This window comes from Natator depressus, chromosome 6 (assembly GCF_965152275.1).
Source record: "Natator depressus isolate rNatDep1 chromosome 6, rNatDep2.hap1, whole genome shotgun sequence".
NCBI lineage: Eukaryota > Metazoa > Chordata > Testudines > Cheloniidae > Natator > Natator depressus.
In genome coordinates, this window is record NC_134239.1 from 12,704,133 (window position 1) to 12,721,705 (window position 17,573).

At 52.4% G+C, this 17,573-nt stretch overlaps 1 protein-coding gene across 1 annotated transcript in view; it reads right to left on the bottom strand.

The window, feature by feature from the left end:
- SPTB (spectrin beta, erythrocytic) overlaps positions 1-17,573 on the bottom strand; it is a 139,396-nt gene that overhangs the window by 112,212 nt on the left and 9,611 nt on the right.

Consider the following 17,573-nt stretch of genomic DNA (forward strand, 5'->3'; position numbering starts at 1 on the left):
GAGAATGTTTCCCCGGTGGCAGCAAATGTTCCTAAAATGTGTGAGAGATCAGCAGGAAGCAGGTAGGGCTTGGGTAGCTGGTTTGCTCTGCCCACCTGGCAGCGCTCTGTGGTGTTGGTTTCCCCTCTGGTTTGTGTGGGTCTTTCATGTGGCAATGGGGGAGGGAAAATCACTTTTTTAAAGACCCAGAAAAAATGAGATTGGAACCCCGGGCCCAGCTCCTGAGTCCAGCTCAGACTCTGTAACTGACTAGATTTGACCTTCAGAGTGGCCCTTAGCAGCTCCCAGCGAGATGCCGTTGGCCATCTGGAAGGCAACTAGGGATTCAGGTGAAACTGCCAGGGAAAGGGAGGCTGGCAGCAGGTATTTACCAGTGCTGGGACTGGGCCAGGACCGTTGGGTTCACACGCTTACTCCTTAGGAGAGGGCCACAGGATTTTGAACGACAAGTGGTGAGGGCCTCACTGTCCATCTGACCCAAAAGACAGCAGCCCCAACCCCATCCTGGGGCATTGGATTTCCCCTGGATTCCTCCCTCTAAATACCGGTCAGGGCTGGCCCTGCTGAAGGGCGTGCATTTGGATCGGAGTTGGTCTGGTGCAGCGTGCTTGTCGTCAGGCCACATGCTGTTCTCTCTTGGCAGCTATCAGCTGTTACTGCATGCCCGCTATCTGCTGTCGTTGCAAACACCCCCTGCTAGCCTAGCACACGTGACGCTTTCCGTTCTTGTCGTGTCCACGAACGCTGCTGGCCTTGCAGCCAGGGCTGGCTCCAGGCACCAGCTTTCCAAGCAGGTGCTTGGGGCGGCATTCAGAACGGGGCGGCCGTCTGAGTCCCGTGGCGGCAATTCAGCGGCAGCACCAGCGGTATTGCGGCGGTGGCAATGCGGGGGCGACTGCTTGGGGCGGCAAAATTGGTAGAGCCGCCCCTGCTTCCAGCAGGCACCTTGTAGCATCCTTGCATGCGGTCATGCTGTGCACGCCAGGTACACGGGGGTGTGTACGCACCTGTCCGCTGTGGGAGTGTGTCCACACCCCAGGCATTTAGCCTAGCCATGCAAGTAGCTCACCTAGTGCAGCGGGACCTGGTGTTGTAGGGTATGTGCCTTCACACTGTCCACTCCCCCCCCGTATTGCCGTATTGCCGCCCGGGCGCTGCCCATCCCTGTGCCCACCTGCTGTCAGAGCAGGCACCCACGGAAGCTCAGTGCCATCACCGGGCGCTTTGTGACTACTCGCTCTCCACGGGCATTCAGTGCGCATGCAGAGACTCCTCTTTCTCGCTGCCTGGCTGGTGGGTCTTGCTCCAAATGGTCAGGGTCATGCTGATCACCAGATCAGCTGGGACCTATGGGGGGTGTTTCTCCTTCCTCTGCAGCATGGGAAGCGGTTCGCCTGCTGGGATTGGCTGGCCCACTCTCATCTAATGAGTTCCCCGTCATTGCCTGGGCGGCACCTCGGTCTCTCCTGGTCTCTGCAGGTGGCTCGCAACAGGCTAGACACCTGAGGGCTGAAATGCTTCAAGGCGTTGGGTAGCTGGGTGATGTGGGTGGCCTGTACCAGATCTGATGGTCCCTTCTGGCCTTAAACTGCAGAAACTCCTTGGGCTGGTAGCAGGAGAAATGTGATATTGGACCAAACTTCTGCAGCTCTGTGATGGGGCCGATCGTCAGTGGGTGGAGATTGTCCTAGTTCCAGCTGATGATCTGCCCCTGGGGGAACAGGTGACCCACGGCTCCCTGTGTGCTAGGCTGCCCCCTCTCAGCCACAGATACTCTGAATCTATTACAGCTTCCCCAGAGGGGAAGTGAGTCTGTCGCTCCAGCTGTCCTGCCTTGTGCCTTGTGGGGTAGGTTCTATTCCCAACTCTGTGAGCCTAGACAAATTGCTTCCCTTCTGTGCCTCAGTTTCTCTCGCTCTCTGTTGCGACTGTAAGCTCTTTGGGGCAGGGACTGTCCCTTGTTGTGGGGCTAGCACTCAGCCTAACAGTTGCCTGATATCAGTTGGCTAAGCGCTACTATAATACAAATTAGAAACAACGACCGAGGGGCTTATCTGTTCTCCTTTGGCAAGGCCAGAGTTTAGATGAGCCCTGTCACAGAACAGGCCTCTGGAGAAGAATAATAGTGTTGAATGTCGTTACTGCAGGGGATCAAATCGAGTTGACAGCATTCATTTAAATAGTGGCTACTCTCAAACCTTTTAAGTCCTTTTCCATTGCGGTTCTTGAGCAATCACGTCTGACAGAGAAGGGCTATGGGCAAGGGCCTTTGTGTAGTGACGGATTCTCTTGGTTCCTGCACTAATAAGCCAACCAGGCCCTGACTCCCTACAGGACGGCTCAGAAGAGGGCAGCATTAGCTCCAGGGGCTGGCGGGGTGGGCAGCCACCCTTGAGCCTGGCCCCCACCTTTGCCCCCACCCTGTCACTTGCAAGCCAAGCAAAACGTGAGGAGACCTTCCCCGGCCCTCCTGAGCTTCTCAGTTGCTCTGGTGGTACAAGGAGCAGAGCACAATCCAGGGAGTGGGGAGTGAACTTGTGGCTTCTTGCTCCACACACTAAACCACGCAGCTCCGGTTTCCAGCAGTTGACAAGAACATGTGAGGAACAGCGTGTGTGCGGGGGGAATAAAAATGGGGAAATAGTTTTACTTTGTGTAATGACCCATCCACTCCCAGTCTCTATTCAAGCCTAAGTTAATTGTATCCAGTTTGCAAATTAATTCCAATTCAGCAGTCTCTCGTTGGAGTCTGTTTCTGAAGTTTTTTTGTTGAAGAATTGCAACTTTTAGGTCTGTAATCGAGTGACCAAAGAGATTGAAGTGTTCTCCGACTGGTTTTTGAATGTTATAATTCTTGACGTCTGATTTGTGTCCATTTATTCTTTTACGTAGAGACTGTCCAGTTTGACCAATGTACATGGCAGAGGGGCATTGCTGGCACATGATGGCATATATCACATTGGTAGATGTGCAGGTGAACGAGCCTCTGATAGTGTGGCTGATGTGATTAGGCCCTGATGTGATGGTGTCCCCTGAATAGATACGTGGACACAGTTGGCAACGGGCTTTGTTGCAAGGATAGGTTCCTGGGTTAGTGGTTCTGTTGTGTGGTGTGTGGTTGCTGGTGAGTATTTGCTTCAGGATGGGGGGCTGTCTGTAAGCAAGGACTGGCCTGTCTCCCAAGATCTGTGAGAGTGATGGGTCGTCCTTCAGGATAGGTTGTAGATCCTTGATGATGCACTGGAGAGGTTTTATTTGGGGGCTGAAGGTGACGCCTAGTGGCGTTCTGTTATTTTCCTTGTTGGGCCTGTCTTGTAGTAGGTAACTTCTGGGTACTCTTCTGGCTCTGTCCATCTGTGATGACTTTTACTTCATTCTTCGGCAAAGAGCGGCATCAGCTAGCAGGGGGTTAATAGAGGACTTGTACCGGTTACAGCCAACTCCAGCATCGTGCAAACCTAGGAGTGGTGTGCCACCTGAATTTGCCATGGGAAAATCAGAGAATTTATCTATAATATTTATCTGGCCCCCATCATGACAGTAGCCCAGGCCCACTTAAGTGCTGATATATTTAACCTCACGCACCCCAGTGAAGGGGTACGATCCACATTTTACAGATGAGGATAAGAGAGGCCAAGTGACTTGCCCAAGGTCACACAGAAAGTCTGTAGCAGAGCAGGGATTTGAACAGAGGTCACCAGCTAGCACCCTAACCACACGGCCATCCTTTCTTTCCTCCTGCATTGCTGATGGAGGGGACAGCTGAGGAGCAAGTCCAATGGTGCAGCCCCCTGCCCTGCCTGGGTTTTGTTCAGCGGCCTGTGGAAGCCCTGCAGCTCAAGAGGCAGAGGAAGCAGGACCCGTCCTCGGGAAAGCTACTGGAGTGGGGAACAAAGTGGGGGCATTTTGCAGTGACTCAACAAAGTTCTGCGTTTTCCGTGTGCGCTGGTTCAGAGCCCCCTTCCGCAGGTCTGGGAAAGCAAAGCGCTCGCAGCGTTCGAAACAGAACCAGCTGGGAAATTGGCGTGGCACCTCGTGGGACAGCCCAAGATTTCAAACACCGGCTTCAGCCTCAGATCGAGACAAAAAGGCAAATTCTTGGAACTTTTGCCAGATGAAATATTCTGAAATATTTCATTACGGCCTTATCAAAGTGTGTTGTTTTCCCTGAGACTTTTAGATTACATCCTGTTACACTGTGGTTTCTACTATACCAGTCTAACCATTTTGATGTTATAAGACAATGCAATGATCATGTATCGTTATTTGTATCAATATGGCATCTCGGAGCCACAATCATGGCCGCATTGTGCTCGGCGCTACAGAGACCCAGGACAAGGAGATGGTCTCTGCCCCACAGAGCTTCCCAACTTGTTTAACATAACAGAAGAGGTGAAATGCTAAACCTGGAACACGAGGTTTTGATGATCTCCTGTGAGGGCGCCGATGAAATCAATATGTTCTCACAAAGCATGGCAGTTTTGTCTAAGCAGCGTTTTCTGTCGGAAGATTTCCCACCAGCTCTCATTTTCAGTGGATATGCGATAAGACTGGCCCTCGTAGCAAGGGACTTTGTCCAACAGTGCAACCCATGGCATGCTGCTTTTGGAAACGTCTCGCCAGGCTTTCCGAGTATTTGTATCCTACTGCTTCCCACGGATGTTCAGAGCGTTTCTGCCTTGCATCACAACAGAGTCACTGTCCTATAATGTGACACCAGCCTGAGCGACCAGCCACACTGAATCCGAGAGACTCATTTGCTTTTGCTTTACGAGCTCCGTCTGCCATCCCTGCAGCGCAGGCTGGGTAGGAACTGCAGCCAGCCCGCAGCCACCTCGCTCATAGGCCTCAGCAGTACAAGGCAGGTCCCACATGCTCACTCACACAGGCTCACCATTCCCTGTGGGCCTACACAGTGCCAGGGGTGTCGGAACGGGAGGGAGGGGCAGGGGGCCATGGCTATGCCCTCCCACTTTTTCCCAGCCATAAGGGGGCGAGCAACCGGGATGAGGGGCTGGAGAGGAGCGAGCAGGGGGCGGGGCTTTGGGGGGAAGAAGAGGCAGTGTGAGGGCAGGGCCTTGGGGAGAAGGGGCAGCGCGGGGAGGCGGAGCCACGGTTCGGATGCTGGTGTCCCCCCCTTTCAGGGAACTTCCGCCGCTCCTGTTCAGTGCCAGATGGATAAAATCCCTCTGATCCATAAGATGCGGTGACTCGCTGACTCCGAGAGGTGGATCTGTTCTGAATTCTAAGACAGGACCGTTTAGTCCAACCTGAGGCAGACCCACGGAACTGAGCGACTTTGAGCATCCAGCGCTGCTTGAGTTCTCATTATGCGAGATTTTAAACCCAACCTTGCCAACCAGCTGCCATGTAAACAGCTAATTTGCGGCAGCACCTCCACCTCTTCCCTCCAGCGAAAGAGAAGGGCCCCAGGAAGTGCCAGGCGCTCACCGCAGACAGATGCTGCCTTGGGGGCCAGTCACCCCAGAACGGCAGCAAGCAAGACAGGCAGCTTCCACGACGGGTTTTCCAAGCATACCGCTACTCGCAGAAAAGCTGCTGCCGAAATGAACCCCGTCCGGGGCTGCCACTGACTGAGAGCCACCGTGCCCCACGTCACAGCTGGGCAAAGAAGGCGTCTCAGAAGGGCAGACCCGGCATTGAAACAGTCTCCCGCGTGCCCCATCTGCCTGATAACGATAAACAAGTTCGGGGCACTAGTTACAGCGTGGCTGCCTGCCACAACATGGTCGAAGTTTATAAGCTTTAAGGCCAGAAGGGACCATTCTGATCATCCTGTCCCACCTCCTGAATAGCCCTGGCCAGGCGCCCTCACCCAGTGATCCCTGCACTGAGGCCAGAACTGGGGGCACAGCAGAGCTGTTAAGGAAGCTGCCAGATCATGGAGAATCTGCTCCATCCTGGGGTCAGCTGTTCCGATGGCTAATTCCCCTGCCTGTTAACATACGAGCCTTACCTCCAGTTGGAATTTGTCTAGCTGCCAGCCATTGGCTTTCGTGCGGCCTTGGTCTGCTTGAACCTTCTGCAGTCAGACACCTCCCCTCTTTACCTTCTCGTGGATTCTTTGGCTGTGACTACACTACACTGTGTCTTTGCTCCTGGGGGAGTTTTGCGCCACTGCACATGAGCAGAATTCCTGTCCCCCGCAGATTTCTTTGCTTCCCTTTAGAAAAATGACTTTCTGACAGGAAAGCAAAGGGATGCTGTAAGAGCGGCCATGCACCCCTCCCTAGCAGCTCAGGTGCATTGTTTCAGGCACCTGGAGCAGTCGGCAGAAAGGTAAATCACCGCAGGGCTGGGGACATCCCAGCCGGTGGCTTTTACCCTGTGCCAGGATTAGCTGCTAGTCTCAGCTGAGCTGGAGGCAGGAGAGGACAGGGCTTCCTCTTCCTCTGCAAGGAGTGGCTGGGGCTATGTCAGACCCACCCCCAGAAACTTCCCCAGGGTGCAGGAAGCTCAGCAGTCTCCCCTCCTTCCAGCCCCTATCACTCCTCAACCGCAGGGGGAGGGGTCACTCTGTACAAGGAGCTGCTCCCCCATCCGCCAAAGCCCCATTCATCCAGACCTCCCATACCCGGACCCCTCCGCCAAACCTCACTCTCTACACCCAGACCCAGACCTCCCAGCCCTCCATACCCAAACCCCACCCCACTGAACCTCAACCCCTGCATCTGGAGCCCCCATTGCAATCAGACCCCCTGCCTCCAGACCCCCACCTCTGCACCCAGACCACCCCCACTGAGCTCCCTGCACTCAACCCCCCACCCTGACCAGCCCCACCCCCTGCACCACCCTGAGCCCCCGCATCCAGACCCCCACTCCACTCCCCCCCAACTAGCTGCACCCAGACCCCAAACCCCACTTCCCCAGCGCCCAGACCCCCCTGCTGAGACCCCCCCACTGAGCCCCAATCACCTTCACCTGAAAGCCCCTGTAGAGTCCCATTGCCCCTGCACCTGGAACCCCCCCAACGAGCCCCCGTGCGCCCAGATCCCCCCACACCCCACTGAGCTGCCTGCACCCAGAGTGTCCCACACGGAACCCTCTCACCCCACACTGAGGCCCTTCACACTTGGATCCTGCCTGGCTCAGCCTGCCTGCCTGACACCTGGTGCACCTGGCGCAGAGGGGCAGGGCCCCAGAGTATTTCTGGGGCAGGTCCAGCTCTTGTGCTGTGTCAGGGCCGGGTTCAGCCTCACCACTGAGTCCATGTCTCAGGGGAGGGGAGGGGCTGCAGGGTGATCTCCCACCTTCCTGCAGCCGGTGGCCTGTGCTCCCCACTGCCTTGCTGGAGCCTCCGCATCTATTTATTAACAAATAAAACGTGCAGATTTTTGAAGAATTTTAAAATATCATGCGCAGAATTTTTAATTTTTTGGTGCAGAATTCCCTCAGGAGTAACACAACCGCAGCCATGCCGCTGGAGCACCAGAGTGCAGACACTTCCTATGCTGCCATCATTGTAGTTAATCCACCTCTGAGAGACAGATCGATGGGCGGGGCCTTGGCGGGAAGTGATGCACGGGGCCTTGGGGGGAAGAGGCTGAGCAGGGATGGGGCCTCAGGTGGAGTGGCAAGTGGGGCCTCAGGGGAAGAAGCTGAGCAGTGGCTGGGCCTCAAGTGGAGCGGTGGGCGGGCCTCAGGGGGGAAGAAGCCAAGTGGGAGAAGGGGCGAGGCCTTGGGGTGGAGCATGGGCAGAGCGGGGAATGGGATGAGGCCACGATCCGGGGGCCGGGCCCACAAAAGGTTCATCGGGCCCTGAAGGTGCTGAGCACCCCCTATTTTTTCAGTGGGTGCTTGAGGCCCAGAGCACCCACAGAGTCGGTGCCAGTGGCTCCTGAAAGCCAGTAGCAGTCGGAGTAAGCAACACAGCATCTACACTGATGCTGCATCGACCTAATCACTAAATCGGCGTAGAGGGGCACTGACGTCGGTGGGAGCCAAATTTAAGTGAAGACACTTCCACAGCTAGATCGACACAAGGCAGGTTACGTCGACCTAACCCTGTAGTGTAGCCCTGGCCTAAGTTACACCCTTGAATATGCAGGGATTTAGCCAGGTTAGATGGTACCTAATGACTTCCAAGTGCAATGGGAGTTGGGTGCCCAGCTCCCTGTGTCTACGGATGAGGTGTTCAAAACTACTCACATGACTTGGGGGTACAGGCACCGACTCCCTGGGTGCTCTGGGGCTGGAGCACCCATGGAAAAAAGATAGTGGGTGCTCAGCATCCACCAGCCACCTGCTGATCAGCTCCTCGGCAGGCCCAGCCAACCAGCTGTTTGGGGGCGGGCGGGAGGCACTGGGGGAGGGGGCAGAGCGTGGGCGGGAAGAGGTGGAGCGAGGGCGGAGTGTGCTCAGGAGAGCAGGGCGGAGCAGGGGTGGGAAGAGGCAGGGTCTATCCTACAGACTTATTGCTACAGCGCAGGGGTGTGGAAAATCCACACAGTTCTACTGACTGAACTCCGGGTGTGGACCACGCTGTGTCGACGGGAGAGCTTCCTCCATCGACACAGCTACCGCCGCTCGGGGAGGTGGATTAGCTACACTGAGGGGAGACGCTCTCCCGTCAGCATAGGTAGCATCTTCACTAAGTGTTACTGCCCCATAGCTGCACCAGTGCAGCTGCATCACTGTAGGGGTAGACAAGCCCTGAGAGGCCCCAGCATGATGCTGTCACATGTCTCTGGCCCCTGTCCTCACGCAGCACTTCACAAATTGTCTATTCTGTATGTCGGTATCACTCCACCCAGCACCGCCATGCAGCCCCCTCTGGGAGGGGACCCAGCAACGGCTGAATAGTGCATAGCGACCCGACACAACAGTGCAGGGCAGGAGGAGAGAAAGGGTCTGGCGTCCAGGGAGATCACAGGAGACACGACGTAACTCGGCCCTTTCCCTAAGGACGAGTGCCATGGGATCTGCAATGACCACGAGCGGCCAGCAGCTCCGCTCTCTCTCTCCCAGCAAGCTGGCACTGCCTGCAGCAGAGCGCCCAAGAAGGGCAGCCTCGGAGCAAACACCACGTCCTGTGGCACTGGGGCCTTTCCCTGAAGGGCTCCCATCCAAGCACGGAGCTCCGCTGGTGGGATGTCTCACAATCACAGCTCCAGATGGCACACCAGCCCGGCTCATCCCCTGCCTGCACTGCCCCCTAGCCTGCCAGGGCCAAGCAAAGCTATTGCAAGGTGGGAACACACAGCTCTCCCCCAGTCTAAAGAGGCCGTAAGGATTTCTCACGGCGAATCCCCAGGCCACGCTCTATTCCATACAGAGCAGCAACATCCACGAGCCCCGGGAGCGAGGCTGGTGGTTTCCTATTGTCTGTGCTAATCTCAGCACGTGGCAGAGAGCAGAGCCCGGCACGCAGGGAACCTCCCCAGATGCTCTGTGGGTCTGAGCCTGTCTCTGGGAATGCCCCTGGCTGCTGCTGCATGCGGAAATGCGGGGATGGCAGGTGGAGCTGGCCCCAGCCATCCCTGGCCAAAGCCCAGGCCTGCAGGCTTGGCGAGAGAAACAGCTAGCAGATGTCAGTGGGCAGCAGGATGCAGCCGGCTATGAAACGGGAAGCTATGATGGTCGGGCAAACCCATCTCACCTAACATGCTGTGAACAGGATGGCCCTTGAACCGGGGTTCAAGCTGCTGTTGTGTCACAGATGGTGTGTGTGACCTAGGTCAAGTCACCTAGCCTCATTGTGCCTCAGTTTCCCTCTGTAATGTGGGGATAAAAGCGCTGCCCTGCTGCACAGGAGGGTGTGAGGGTAAATGCCTTAGAGATTGTCAGGTGCCCAGATGCTATGGAGATGGGGCAGATGAACGCCTGAGAACGGTTGTGGGGTTGGAAGTTGGCCTCAGATGGGTGAGACAGGCAGAGAACAGGTTAAAGGAGAGCAGAGAGCAGTTGGAATTGCTCATTTCTGAGCATAAATTTGATCCAGTCGGTATTACTGAAACCCAGTGGGATGATTCCCATGACTGGGAATGATAGTCAGGGGTTCTAGCCTATTTAGGAAGGATCAAATGGGCAAAAGGGGAGGAGGAGTGGCCTCATAGGTGCTGACTCCGTGGGTGCACCGGGGCTGGAGCACGCACAGGGGAAAAATGGTGGGTGCTGAGCACCCCCTGGCAGCCTGCATTAGCTTTCCTCCCGCCCACCAGCAGGCCCCACAGATCAGCACCTCCCCATCCCTCCTCACAACTCACGCCCGCCGCAATCAGCTCTTTCGCTGCATGCAGGAGGATGGGGAAAAGGGGGGAGGATCGAGGATGCGGCACGCTCGGGGGAGGGTGCGGAACTGAGCAGGAAGAGGTGGGGTGGAGCAGGGGTGGGAAGAGGCGGGGCGGGGATGGAGCAGGGGTGGGAAGAGGTGGGGCAGAGGTAGAACAGGGGTGGGAAGAGGCGGGTGGGGGTGGGGCTTTGGGGGAAGGGATGGAGTGGGGGCAGGGCAGGAGTGGAACAGGGATAAGAAGAGGCGGGGTGGGGCCTTAGGGGAAGGGTTGTCATGGGGGCAGGGCGTGGGGGCAGGGCCGAGGATCGAGCACCCCTAGCCACTTTGGAAAGTTGGCACCTGTGAGTGGCCCTCTATGTCGAAAGTGGCATTCCCTCTTTCCGAGTCACTGATGACTCAGAACAAAGTGATCTGGAATGCTTATGGATCAATGTCCTAACAGATAAAGCACAAGATGGGGTGTTGGCTCCTCTCTGCTAAAGTCCACCAAATCGCACTATGGAACTGCATGACTGGCTCCTTATATACCTATATACAATGTGCATGGGGAAAAAGGGTGATCGGGGCGGGGGAGGGCTTCCAATTGGAGTGCCATAGGCTGGAGAGCTCTTGCTGCAGTGCTAAAATGTCCTTGGAATTTAAAACCTTTATAGGATGACAATCTTCCAACTCAAAAAATGTTGCACAGAACGCGGGTAATTACATATTAGACCTTGTTTTGACAGATAAAGAGGAGCTGTTCACAGAACTAAAAGTTAATGGCAGTTTAGGTACAAGTGATCATGATTAGACCACATCTGTGATGTGCAAACAGAATAACGTCCAGACCAGTTCTATATTATATACAGTTGGTGCTTTAAAAGGGCCAATTTGACAAAGCTGAAAACAGTTACAGCCAAATCAGCTGGGAGGAAGAATTTAATTAGAAAAATGTGACTGATAATTGGGAACTGTTTAAGAACACTTTACTATATACCCCAAAAACCACAATTGAGGAAGATGACCATACTGGTTAAAAAAAACAACCTGGTTTATAAAAATAGTATATAACAAATGGAAGAAAGCGCAAAAAAGGGAAGCTGATGGCAGTGAATATAAATCAGAAGTTAGGAATTCTAGAAAATTGATAAGGGAAGCAAAGGGACAAGCTGAACCAGCTTCTGTACCAGATGACTACATGGTAGCTAATGTAATGCCAATTTTTTAAAAAAAGCTGCAGAGGTGGTCCTGGCAAATTACAAGTTGGTAAGTGTAACTTCAGTACCAAGCAAACTGGTTGAAACTATAGTAAAGAGGAGAATTATCAGACACACAGATGAACATTATATGTTGGGGAAAAGTCAACACAGCTTTTGTAAAGGGAAATCATGCATCACCAATCTACTGGATACAATTTTGCAAACTGGATACAATTAACTTAGGCTTGAATAGAGACTGGGAGTGGATGGGTCATTACACAAAGTAAAACTATTTCCCCATGTTTATTCCCCCCCTCCACCCCCCACTGTTCCTCAGACGTTCTTGTCAACTGCTGGAAATGGCCCACCTTGATTATCACTACAAAAGGTTCCCCCCCACCTCCCCCTCCCCGCCCCCACTCTCCTGCTGGTATTAGCTCACCTTAAGTGATCACTCTCTTGTTACCATGTGTATGGTAACACCCATTGTTTCATGTTCTCTATGTATATAAATCTCCCCACTGTATTTTCCACAGTATGCATCCGATGAAGTGAGCTGTAGCTCACGAAAGCTTATGCTCAAATAAATTTGTTAGTCTCTAAGGTGCCACAAGTACTCCTTTTCTTTTCACCAATCTACTAGAATTCTGTGAGGGTGTCAAGAAAACTGTGGACAAAGGCGATCCAGTGGATATAGTGTACTTGGACTTTCAGAAAGCCTTCGACAAGGTCCTACGCCTAACATTCTTAAGCAAACCAAGCAGTCATGGAATAAGAGGGAGGGTCCTCTCATGGGTCAGTAACTGGTTAAAAGATAGGAAACAAAGAGGAAGAATAAATGGTCAGTTTTCACACAAGAGAGAGGTAAATAGTGGGGTCCCCCAACAATCTGTACTGGGACCTGTGCTGTTCAACATATTCATCAGTGATCTGGAAAAAAGGGTAAACAGCGAGGTGGCAAAATCTGGAGATGATACAAAACTACTCAAGATAGTTAAGCCCAAAGCAGACTGTGAACAGTTACAAAGGGATCTTACAAAACTGACTGACTGGGCAACAAAATGGCAGCTGAAATTCAGTGTTGATAAGTGCAAAGTAATGCACATTTGAAAACATAATCCCAACTATGCATACCAAATGATGGGGTCTAAATTAACTGTTACCACTCAAGAAAGATTTTGGAGTCACTGTGGATAGTTCTCTGAAAACATCCACTCAATGTGCAGCGGCAGTCAAAAAAGCGAACAGAATGTTAGGAACCATTAAGAAAGGGGTAGATAATAAGACAGAAAATATCATAATGCCACTATGTAAATCCCTTGAATACTGCATGCAGTTCTGGTCACCTCAGTTAAAAAAAAGATATATTAGGACTGGAAAGAAAAGGGTGACAATAATGATTGGGGTATGGAACAGCTTCCATATTAGGGAGATAAAGAAGAGGGGACTGTTCCACTTGGAAAAGAGACGGCTAAGGGGAGATATTATGGAGGTCTATAAAATCATGACTGGTATGGAGAAAGTGAATAAGGAAGTCTTACCCTTTCATATAACACAAGAACTAGCGGTCACCCAATGAAATTAATAGGCAGCAGGTTTAAACAAACAAAAGGAAGTATTTCTTCACCGAACACACAGTCAACCTGTGAAACTTGTTGCCAGGGGATGTCATGAAGGCCAAAACTACAACTAGGTTCAAAAAAGAATGAGATCAGTTCATGGAGGATAGGTCCGTCAATGGCTATTGGCCAAAATGGTCAGGGACACAACCCCAGGCTCTGGGTGTCCTTAAACTTCTGACTGCCAGAGGCTGGGACTGGATGACAGGGAACAAAGCACTGGATAAATTGCCCTGTTTTGTTCATTCCTTATGAAGCATCTGGCACTGGTCACTGTCAGAAAACAGGATACGGGGCTAGATGGACCAGTGGTTTGACCCAGTAGGGCCGTTCTTACGTTATGTCTAGAAATTTATGGCCATCAGAGTTAAGGACAATAAAAAGGAATTTTTTAAGTTAATAGGAACAAAAATAATCCTAACAATGGTATTGGTCCATTACTAGATGGAAATAGTAGGTTCATAAATTATAATGCAGAAAAGGCAGAAGTGTTCAATAAATATCTGTATTTGGGGGAAAACCATCATATGATGATGATGACATTTTTTCCATTCCACGATTATCTCAGGAGGATGTTAAACAGTGGCTATGAAAGCTAGACATCTTGAAATCAGCAGGTTCAGATAACTTGCACCCAAGAGTTGTTGGCTGAGGAGCTGTAAGTGTTGATTTTCAATAAGTTTTGTAATGCTGGGGAGGTTCCAGAAGTCTGGAAGAAAGCTAATGTTCTGCTGGTGCTTAAAAAGGGTAAATAGCACGATCCAGGTAATTATAGGTCTTCCAACCAGACATCAATTCTGGGGAAGATAACGGAGTGGCTGATATGGGACTTGATTAATAGAGAATTAAAGGAAAGTAATGTAATAATGCCAGTGAGCATGGATGTATGGAAGACAGAACCTGCCAAACTAACATGATGTCTTTTTTCGATGAGATTACAAGTTTGGTTGATAAAGGTAACAGTACTGAGGTAATACACTTAGACTTCGGTAAGGCATTTGACTTGGTACCACGTAACATTTTGATGAAAAAACTAAAATGATAAAAATTAACATGAGACAAGGTCGGTGAGGTAATATTATCTGTTATAGGATCAACTTCTTTTGGTGAGAGAAAAGCTTTTGAGCCATACAGAGCTCTTCTTCAGGTTTAGGGGTCATGGTGGATAATCAGCTGAACATGAACTCCTGCGATGCTGTGGCCAAAAGGGCTAATGTGATCTTGGATGCATAAACAGGGGAATCTTGAGTAGGAGTAGAGAACCTCTGTATTTGACTCTGGTGCGACCACTGCTGGAATCCTGTGTCCAGTTCTGGTGTCTGCAATTCCAGAAGGATGTTGATAAATTGGAAAGGGTTCAGAGAAGAGCCATGAGAATGATTAATGGATTAGAGAGAAAACCTGCCTTACAGCAATAGACTCAAGGAGCTCCATCTATTAGCTTAACAAAGAGAAAGTTAAGGGCTGACATGATCACAGGCTATAAGTACCCACACGGGGAAGAAATATCTGATAATCTAGCAGGGAAAGGTCTAACATGATCCAGTGTCTGGAAGCTGAAGTTAAACAAATTCAGACTGGAAATAAGGTGTACATTTTTAACAGTGAAGGTGAACAGTGAACCTTTGGAACAATTGACCAAGTGTCGTGGTGGATTCTCTATCGATGACCATATTTAAATCACGACTGAACGTTTTTCTAAAAGCTCTGCTCTAGGGATTATTTGGGGGCAGTTCTCTGGCCTGTGTTAGACAGGAGGTCAGACTAGATGATCACACTGGGCCCTTCTGACCTTGGAATCTATGAAATTGCAAAACAAACCAGCTAGCAAAAACGTGAGAATTTGTGTCAGCGTCTCCTCCCCGGCCATGCCATTGTACGCTGGGTGTCTTGAAGAGTGAGATCCCACAGGTGTGTTGGCACAATGCCCAGCACAATGAGGCTCTGATGCCAATCAGGACTGTGGGTATAACTAATAGAAACACCCAGGGGACGTAGGCGTCCCCGCCCCATTGAAAGGCAATGGATCTGCACGGTGGCCAATGGGGGAGTGTCTGGAATTAGCCCCCAGCCCAGTCCCACGGTTATAAGATACACTCAGCCTGGTTTTGTCTGTGCTCAGCCTTTGGCTGGGGAACCATAAGTGTCTCTTGGCTCCACAGCTGCTGGGGGGTCTTATTTTGGGAGCTGGCAGCCTCAGCCAGTGCCCTGTTCTCGACACAAGCCTGAGCCAGTGGAGACGCTCTGACAGGGAGGAGACACGAAGGGTAACTTAGCCCCAGCAAAGTCATGTTCCCCACAGCCACAGCTCTGCCCACCTCCCCCAGAACCACGTTCGGAGCGGCTGGAGGCCCAAGTGACGCAGAGATGCGACAGTGCTGGGGCCTGGGAGCGGGGCAAGGACAGGCGCTGGGAAGCCGACGACAGCTTTCAGCTGCCCCTGTCTCCACTCCCTCTGCCCCACGGAGGCCGGAGACGGTCCAGGGCAGGAGCTGCCGCCCGCTGCTCTCCACAATGCAAGCCTGGGGGCCCACAGGGCCAGCACTTTGCCCAATGCCCTGGCCTGCCCAGCGCGGTCACCTGGCTGGGCTCCAGCTTTCCAGACTCAAGGAAGTTACAGGAAAGGAAACACACACACACACCACCACCACACCACACCACCCCCACCCCGCCGCATTGCAGACCCTTCCATGGGCTTGGTCTGGGTCTGATCCACAACTGAGTCAGCCAGGCCTCGAACAGAGTGGGGCGGAAATCGGGGAATGCAGAGTTGAGGCAGGAAACAATGAGAGGTCATGTAGCAGGCAGGCCCCACGGGAAACCAGCTCCTACTGGGAATGGATGAGACACACACACACACAAGTGTGTCTCTCACACACACACACACACACACGAGTGTCTCTCTCTCTCTCACACACATACACACACACCCAAATGTACATTGGTCAAACTGGACAGTCTCTATGTAAAAGAATAAATGGACACAAATCAGATGTCAAGAATTATAACATTCATAAACCAGTTGGAGAACACTTCAATCTCTCTGGTCACGCGATTACAGACATGAAAGTTGCGATATTACAACAGAAAAACTTCAAAACCAGACTCCAGCGAGAGACTGTTGAATTGGAATTCATTTGCAAATTGGATACAATTAACTTAGGCTTGAATAGAGACTGGGAGTGGCTAAGTCATTATGCAAGGTAACCTATTTCCCCTTGTTTTTTCCTCCCCTCCCCCCCCGCCCGTTCCGTTCTTGTTAAACCCTGGATTTCTGCTGGAAATGGCCCACCTTGATTATCATACACATTGTAAGGAGAGCGATCACTTTAGATAAGCTATTACCAGCAGGAGAGTGGGGTGGGGGTAGAGAAAACCTTTTGAAGTGATAAACACCCATTTTTTCATGGTCTGTGTGTATAAAACATCCTCACTGTATTTTCCACTTTATGCATCCGATGAAGTGAGTGGAAGCTCACGAAAGCTTATGCTCAAATAAATTGGTTAGTCTCTAGGGTGCCACAAGTCCTCCTTTTCTTTTTGTCGACACACCCAAATGTCTCTCTCTCTCACACACACACACACAAGCCTCACACACGAGTGTCTCTCTCACACACACACGAGTGTCTCACACACAGACACAAGAGTCTCACACACGAGTGTCTCTCATACACACACATACATGAGTCTCACACATGAGTGTCACACACACACGAGTCTCTGACACACACATGAGAGAATCTCTCTCACACACAGACACACACACAGACACATACATGAGAGTCATACACACACATGAGAGAGTCTCACACACATGTAACCAGGATCTTGCCAGAACATGGGGTGTGGGAGGGGATGTGCAGGGTAAGGACGGGCACACACATGTGCTAGCTACTGCTGGGCTCTGGCTCTCACGGGGTATTGCCCCCCCACTCCCTGCTACAGGCTGCCCTGGGTGTGAGCATTCGGGGCTGGGTCTGTGGGCCGGGGGCGCTGCCGAGCGGGGCGGGGTCAGGCGCTCAGGCCGGCAGCCCTGCCTACGCGCGTGGCTCACGCTGGCTGCTGCAGGAGCAGGGTCAAAAGGTGGGCAGCTTCTCACAGCTCTTCCCACGCCTCCCTCCCCGCAGGCTGGCACACACTGACTGGGGGGGGGGGACGTGGCATCAGAGGCTTTGCTCTCCAGAGCAGGGCACACTGGGTGGGACAGACCCTGCTGGTAAAGGGCTCGAGATCCCAGCCGCTGCCCTCCCCATAATGACCGGGCTAGATTTCACCTTCTCCCTGTCTCCACGGGGGGCACTCCCTGCAGCGCGCCCAGCTCCCCACTTGCAGTGCCAGAGAAGGGGTACCCCTTGGCAATGGTGTAACCGGGAGAGTCACGCTCACACCCATGGCTGGGTCAGAGACATGGGACTTATTCCGGGCACTCCTGGCTGCACTCCCCCCCTGCCGCATTGGGAACGACGGTCCCCATGGCACAGCCCATCCCAAGGACAGCAAATGCTTGTTAATCTCTGTCCGCTG